The sequence below is a fragment of the Quercus suber genome, unplaced genomic scaffold (assembly GCF_002906115.3).
Source record: "Quercus suber isolate HL8 unplaced genomic scaffold, Cork oak 2.0 scaffold_237, whole genome shotgun sequence".
Taxonomy (NCBI): domain Eukaryota; kingdom Viridiplantae; phylum Streptophyta; class Magnoliopsida; order Fagales; family Fagaceae; genus Quercus; species Quercus suber.
In genome coordinates, this window is record NW_027069694.1 from 485415 (window position 1) to 493000 (window position 7586).

The window sequence follows — 7586 nt, forward strand, 5'->3', positions numbered from 1 at the left end:
TGTTTCTTTCACATGGGTCTCTTCTCAAATACGTTCCTCTCTTCGAATGTACAGTAGTCTTCCAATAAGTCTAGGCCCAATATGTTAGATTGGGCTTTATACCCCCCCCCCCCCCCACAAAAATTATTTTAGTTTTTTTTTTTTTTTTGAGAAACAAACACACACACACACAAGGAGAGGAAAAGAGTTCTAACACAAACACACATTACAACTCCACTCAAAACCATGGTAACTTTTGAGGGAGAGTGGGGCAAGTTATACTACACACAACACACTTTCTTAAGCAATGTGGGACAATTACCCATTCTTTTTTTTAGAAACAAGCACATACATACAAAAGAGAGAGTTGTGGTTTGCGTTTGTGTTAAAAATTATTTTAGTTATTCTTTTATTTTTCAAATAACAAAATGTCACCTGCGAATAACAACATCATTGCCCTTGGTATTTCTTTTCCACCACATATCATACTTTAGTCCTTTACACGTGACACATCACCTACCACATTTTTGAAATCTTACATCCACACCTTGGTTAAATAAAAGCTCTGTACTAGTTTCTTCTTTTACTTTTTTCTAATTTTTCATCACTTTGCCTTCAATACTCTCTTCTCTCTCGTCAATATATGTGCATCTGTGCATGTGCAAGTCTACAATAGCAGCAGCAAGATTTTCTCATTCTTTTATTCAACCAAAACAAAAAAAAAAAAAAAAAAACAAAAACAAAACAAAAACAAAAACAAGAGCAGCAAGAAAAGCTCTTAAACTGAAGCGGACAATTGTACCTACATGTAGGTGCGGAGCTAGGAATTTTGTTTGGAGGGGCCAAGTTGCGACGCTAATATATTTATCAAGACAACTTCACACCCACACACACATATACACACGCGCGCGCTTTTATTATATATACACACATATATATACACACTTTTTATTTGATCAGTTATATATATACATACACCTAACAAAAAAGAAGAAGGGCAAATTACATATTTGGTCCCTATTCTATACACCATATTTCAATTTGATCCCTAACATTTCAATTGTGTCAATTTGTCCTAACTTTTAGTGTCATATTAATTTAGTCCTCATCGTTATATCTTAAATGAAAATTGATGACATAACAAATGGCCAAAATAAAATTTTGTGTATTATCACATCAACGAAGTCTAATTTTTATTTTGGTCATTAGACGAGTCATTAATTTTTATTCTAAAAATAATGGTAAGGACTAAATTGACACAACACTGAAAGAATAGGGATTAAATTGACACAATTGAAAGGTTAGGGACCAAATTGAAATACGATGTATAGGATAGGGATCAAATATGTAGTTTACCCCAAAAAAAAAAAAAAGATCTTAGTATTTTCAATCAAAATTATTTTTGACGGCGATCTTTCATAAAATAAAATTCATTTTTTCCATTTTCATAGTCAAAATCTTAAAAAGTTTCATTTTAAACACAAATTATCAAATTTTATGCTAAAGTAAGTAAAAAATCTTTCAATTGAATTAATGAAATTTTCAAAAACATGAATGATTCAAAACTTGGAGAAATAAGTTAGGCTCCAAACATATTTAAAGCTACCTTACTTTAACACATTATATGACAACTAAAGACACATTTCATGTGTAGTTTTAGTGACAAATTTTTTTAATGAGTCAATAACTTATTAATCGTCACATAACGGGTTGAAAAATATAGATTTAAACATGTTTGATACCAAATTTTATCAATATTTAACTAATATAAAAACACATTTTATAATAAAAATAGAATTACGAAAAATAAAGTTATATTTTTATAACTATTAGACCAATTATTTTTTTAAGAGCATTATTGACTAATTCAAATATTTGGGGGGCCAATTCTTATTTTTTAGACTAAATTTTGAAAACATAAAAATAAGTATATATATATTTTAAAAAATTTTAAAATTTTGGGGGGGCCATGGCCCCCCCACCCTTGTACGTGCCTCCGCCCCTGAGTAAGGTAATCATGTAGGTGGCCATTTTAATTTTTATACTCTTTCAGTTAAAAAAAAAAAGAAAAAAAAGAACAGTCATAATTGTGATTGCAGTGAGCCATAAGTACATACCACTATCAGTAGCTTTCATTATTGCACTGCTGATAAAGGGCACTTTCGAACACATTGCAGCTATCACCTGCACAATAAGTTGACTAGGAGACATGAAAAGAATTTATATTTGGATGCCTAGAGAGAGAGTGAAAGAGAGAGGCATTCTATAAATCCTTTTACTGCTCTGCACTCCTTGCACAGATACTAATAACAAAGAACTTTAGCTTAATAGATGTACAAGAAATGAGAGAGTTGACATATCATGAGATGAAGCTCTAAAAATCAAAAATTGTTAGCCTCCTTGAATAACTTTAAAACATCCAACAAGATCTATATAGGTAAGAAAAAATGCATGTGCATATGTAAAAAATCCCACAGATATCATTGAATTCAAGGAACGAAGCAGAGGCAGAACTACATATATGCTTAGGGGTAAACTTACTAAAATCTCAAGATTTACACTTTATATTTCAGTTTAATTTTACATTAAATATAGAGGTGTGTACCCCAAATATTCTTATTTCCTATATGATATTATGAACCTTCTAAGTTGACTAATTTTTCATAATTATTAGTACTTCGGCCTATCTTGAATTTCTTGTTTGGCCCAAGAAAATAAGTTATATTGACTATCAAGAAATGCCTACCAAAGGAAGAGAGAGAGAGAGAGAGAGAGAGAGAGAGAGAGGGTGGGGGGACTATAGTTAAAATGCATGTTGTCACTCCAAGTGCTCCTAAACAACAACAAAAGCAAAAATAGGGCTCACAAAAATTATAATTTTAACTTCACTTCTTTGGGGTTTAACCATTGATCTTCTTACACATGCACTTGCGCATAATAGATTTTGACACACACGTTAAAGAAATTCACTAACTACATTATCTAATACAAAGATGTTTAAAAGGAAAGCAACACTACTGTTATGAATGTCTACACTAGAAAATTTGTGAAGGCTTGCTATACATGATGCAAACTGATCATATCTCTATAGACATAATACAAAATGATTGGATCTACATGGATGTCACGTGATACAAACTGACTATACTCGCTTAAAATTACTTACAGATGGTGGAGTGGCTTCCAATGAACAAAAATGAGATTTTGGGATGATAAGAGAATGCCTGGGGAACAAAGAAAAGACAAAATACAATAAGTAGAAGACATAATGATGTCAAAAGAAAATCACAAACAATGCATCTCTTGGTTTTTTTTTTTTTTTGTTGGATCCATTCAGAGCCAATTTTAGCAACTCATTCCTTTTTCACCTGTAATTTACAGGTGCACCCAATTAGTGTCGAAGGGGCCAAGATAGGATAAATGTATGCAATACAGCTTCACTCAGCAAGTGAAAATAATCAGGTTTTGGGGTTTCAGAATTCTGATGGGCATCAAGGCACAAAAAATTGCATGAAAGCATTCAGGTGGCACATAATGCTTGGCATAACAGCATTCTGAATTCTTATCTCTGAATCACATTGTAGGTTTCACACACAAAATTTGTTTTTGATAGGTAAGTAGGTTCACACACAAAAGAATAGGTTAAGTCTCTCAAGCACCTTGATTCATCACTGGAAGCAAAATTTGGTAGATCCAAGTTTCAATTATAACTGTGCAATGACTAACATTTCCAATGCCCAAAAAAAAAAAAAAAAAGAACAACAAAGAATTAAAAAAAAGCATAAACTTTGTTGACCCTCTAATACTGGTGCATTCAACATCCCAATCTCTTAGAATGGTGAGTGGTCACTATATTTTTCAATTTTGACAAGAAGGTAACTATAGTAATAACTGATAGCAATTTTATTCACAATACTTTGCATCGTTTTCTCCCAATGTAAGCTTTACCCAAACATTAAGCTACTAATCCAAAATCTTACTCAACCTTCAAGTTTGAAGTGTCCACCATTAGTCCATTTTGACAACGCTAAAGCAAACTTCTGTTGTCATCTCTATCAAGCCTTCCATAACACTATAGCTTATATTATCACACCATATTTGTCTAATTCAGGGTTGCCAGCATACCAATATCTTACAAGTCACTACATTCTAGTAAAATTCAGAAATATTTATTCAATAAACGTTTAGAGCACTGGAAACGAGTTTTAGCCTTGCTAGCATATCAAGTGGGTCTTCATGTATTTAACTAGGTGAAAAATTCAGTTTTCGCCAATCTAAGTTTTGAAGCTTTTGATACCTGGTTAGTTCCAAAACTCTCTCTAATAGTTCCATGATAGTAATACAACAATGTAATTTGGATTCTTTTTCTTTTTGGTGAATTGGCAGTTAACACACACACACACACCCAATGGGCTTTGAACCCACAACCTCACCATTCACCCATTTTTATGGGAGAAGGTACTACCATTTGAGTTAGAGCTCATTGGCATTATGATGTGCTTTGAATTACTCATGTTATATTTACTTTTGATACTTGAGATTTTTTCACCAGTAGCGGCCCAACAGGCCTATGAGCTATATGCTGAAGGCATTCTCTCCCATCATTCTAACCTCAATCCTAGTTTTCTACCAATCCAGTTGGCACCTTCTCAATAGTGAGGTCCCCCCCCCCCCCCACCAAAAAAGAAAAAAAAAAAAAAAAAAATCAAGTTTCATTTAAAAATGGGTCCTTAGAGTTCGTTTCAAAACTTATATGTTGTTTGGATTAGCACTAAGAGGTTTTCCGTTAATGCCTTTAGAAAAACCTCATCTTAAACAGTTACCAAGTATTTGACTATTTGCTTGATTGAAGTTGGTGCTGAATTTCCAGTTTCATTGGATTTGCTAAGATCCCTGATGCTCACTCAACATAAACATGCCAACTCATCCTAACCCTCTAGCACAACCATTTTCTGTTGATTCAAGGTTTGCAAATTGATTCACACATTTACCTTATGTCAATAGATGTATCCAGCATGACTAACACAAGAAGCATCACAAGTAGATGCAAATATATCCCAATCTTTCCCCTCACCCCAAGCCCAGAAAAGAAGGGTTAATTATGGTAGGCTCCAGAATTTATAACCTATTTATAATTAGATACTACGAGTCTGTTTTCACGGGTGGTGTCAAAATGATCTGTTTATGAGTACAAAGAATTGAACAGCTATTAGCACGGATTAAAGGAAGCAGGATCTCTTCATTGGCAATATTTCCCTCAGAAAACTCAGAAGAATAACAGGGTAACCAGGGCAGAGATGCAGAAAGCTGTGAAAGGAGATGTTGAATTGTAGGCAAGCTTTATATCTAGTGACAAGCTCTTCCTCAAGGAGTACGCATGAAAGAAAGAATGTAAAAGCTGTGAAGTACAAAGAAAGGAAGTTAACAAGGAATGACTTCAGGTAACAATTTCTAGCTGTCATCATGAGGTAGGTTAAAGAAGATAATTTGAGAGAATGTATATGGGTTTTGTATGGTGGCAAATTAGTCATCTATAAGTATTTAGTGATTAATTTGTAAGAAGAACAGGATGTAAATAATCAGAAATTTTGTACAATCTCATAAAAATTTCCTAGATCTAGCGCTGCTCATAGGTCAGTTGGGCTTCGGTTGATGGTCAACCCATCACTTGATCCAAGCACAATCACTTTGGAAATTTAACACCTGATATACATCGATATGCATTGGTTTATCGACTGCCGATCTTTTTCGGATAGCCAGTCAAGCTGGTTGGATTCAATGGGTGGTGAGTCAGTTAACGAATAGTGGCTGGATGTCATTAAAGCAAGCAACAATGGCAGCAAAAGGGCAACAGCCAGCAAGCAGACCCAAAATCTCATTCCAACCACAAACCAATAAATTCTTTGGAATTTATCATTGAATGACTACGAAACAAATTTAACAGCAACAAAGTTAGAACTAGACTTGCCAAGAACAAGAATCCATAAAATAACAAAAGAAGATCGTATCTAGTGCTTAAAGCTCTCACTTTCTACTGGGTCTAAGAGAGGTGATTGGTAAGTAGCTTTACCCTAATTTTTTTTTTTTTTGGAGAGGTTGATTCCTAACTCGAACCCACAACTTGTCACTTTTGGGGAAGGCACTTGCCATTGCACCAAAAATCCATAAAATAAAAATGACCAGAATTTAAATTCACACAAAACCTCCTAACTAAGACTACTATAAAGAATGAAAACCTTTTTGAAGTAGAGAAAGTGAAACTCTTAGTCTGTCCTCTTTGAGTTTCTGGAGCTTGCATAACTGCATGGATTAGAGTGGATGATGTGTTTGTGTGTGTGTGTGTGTGTGAGAGAGAGAGAGAGAGAGAGAGAGAGAAAGAGAGAGAGAGAGATTATGGAAGAGCAAAAAAAATAAGGGCAGGGGGAGGAGGAGATAAGATAAGGACTTGTGTAAAAAGAGTGGAGGGGTCTAATCCTTATAACAAATGGCACCTTGATACCTCTGCACCCATAGAATTGCTCGAGTTTGGTAAACTTCAGGTCAGAATGAAAACCCGACAGTAACTGATATCATTGTCAACTGAAACAACTAAAATTTTGGAATCACCTGGATCAGCTTGGGTCAAGTCAGAGGAGGCACTTTTGCAGGTTAACCAACTTCAAGCAATTTTCTTAGAACTTCTGTTAGCAGTTCTACAGTTTTGTCAATTCTCTAATAAACCCCATAATGTCAATATCAGAATAAGATCTAAACATCATTCTTCTGCTTTACTGATCAGATCAATTATTCAGCTCTTTGAATTGCTAGTTCTGTGCTAATTGTGTTCACATTCAGAACCAAATTGTAATTCATGCTTAAGATGTGGCATATATTGGCTAGAAGCAAAAAAAGCCTTATAACTAATCCAATTCATTTTATGGCATTGGGCCAAGTAATAATAATACAGATTGAACTGCAATTATCACGGCTTTAATAAAAGAAGCTTCAGCATGGAAAACCTTCCCTAACTTATCTGCAGAGACAGAAGTTACTTGAAACCCCAAGGCTATAAAAGACATAAGGGTCGGCATAGTATGTGCATTGAGTAACACTAGACATTTCTTTAAGCTCTCAAGTAACATAACCTATAGAAAAAATTTAATAGGTAAAAGCTACATTACTTTTAAGGGTTAATATTTTAATAGTACCCATTAAGACGTGAACTTTAAACCACAGTAACTCGCAATCATAAAGCAAAATGAAGCCATACCAAGCAAGAAGATATAAATTGCATCTTGGATGTATGATACCTTACCCATGACTCAGTGGATTTCTGTCCAAAATACACAGGCACATATCATCTTCATAGAGCTGCAAAATCAAATTCAATTGTAGAATAAGTAAAAGGAAGAACCAAAGTGATCAGAAAATGCATTTTCACAGCATAACAAGAAATGAAGGCAGCAGCTTTACATTATGCATAGGATTAGGTCTTGACTTGAAATGCTTTCTGAAGAACTCATATGGGAATTTTATATTTTTGCAACCACAAATGTCTGAAGCATAAAAAAATCAAGAAATTTGGTTCTATATGATTATCTTCTCAAGCAAAAAAAAAAAAAAAAAAA

General features: G+C 34.1%; 1 long non-coding RNA gene across 1 annotated transcript; it reads right to left on the reverse strand.

Moving 5' to 3' along the window:
- Nucleotides 1-2119: 2119 nt before the first annotated feature.
- LOC136061564 (uncharacterized) lies at nucleotides 2120-7561 on the reverse strand. The gene is made up of 3 exons (XR_010631719.1): nucleotides 7269-7561; nucleotides 3146-3203; nucleotides 2120-2163 (listed from the first exon to the last, which is right to left on the reverse strand). It is a non-coding gene; the product is annotated as an uncharacterized LOC136061564 (long non-coding RNA).
- Nucleotides 7562-7586: the final 25 nt, after the last annotated feature.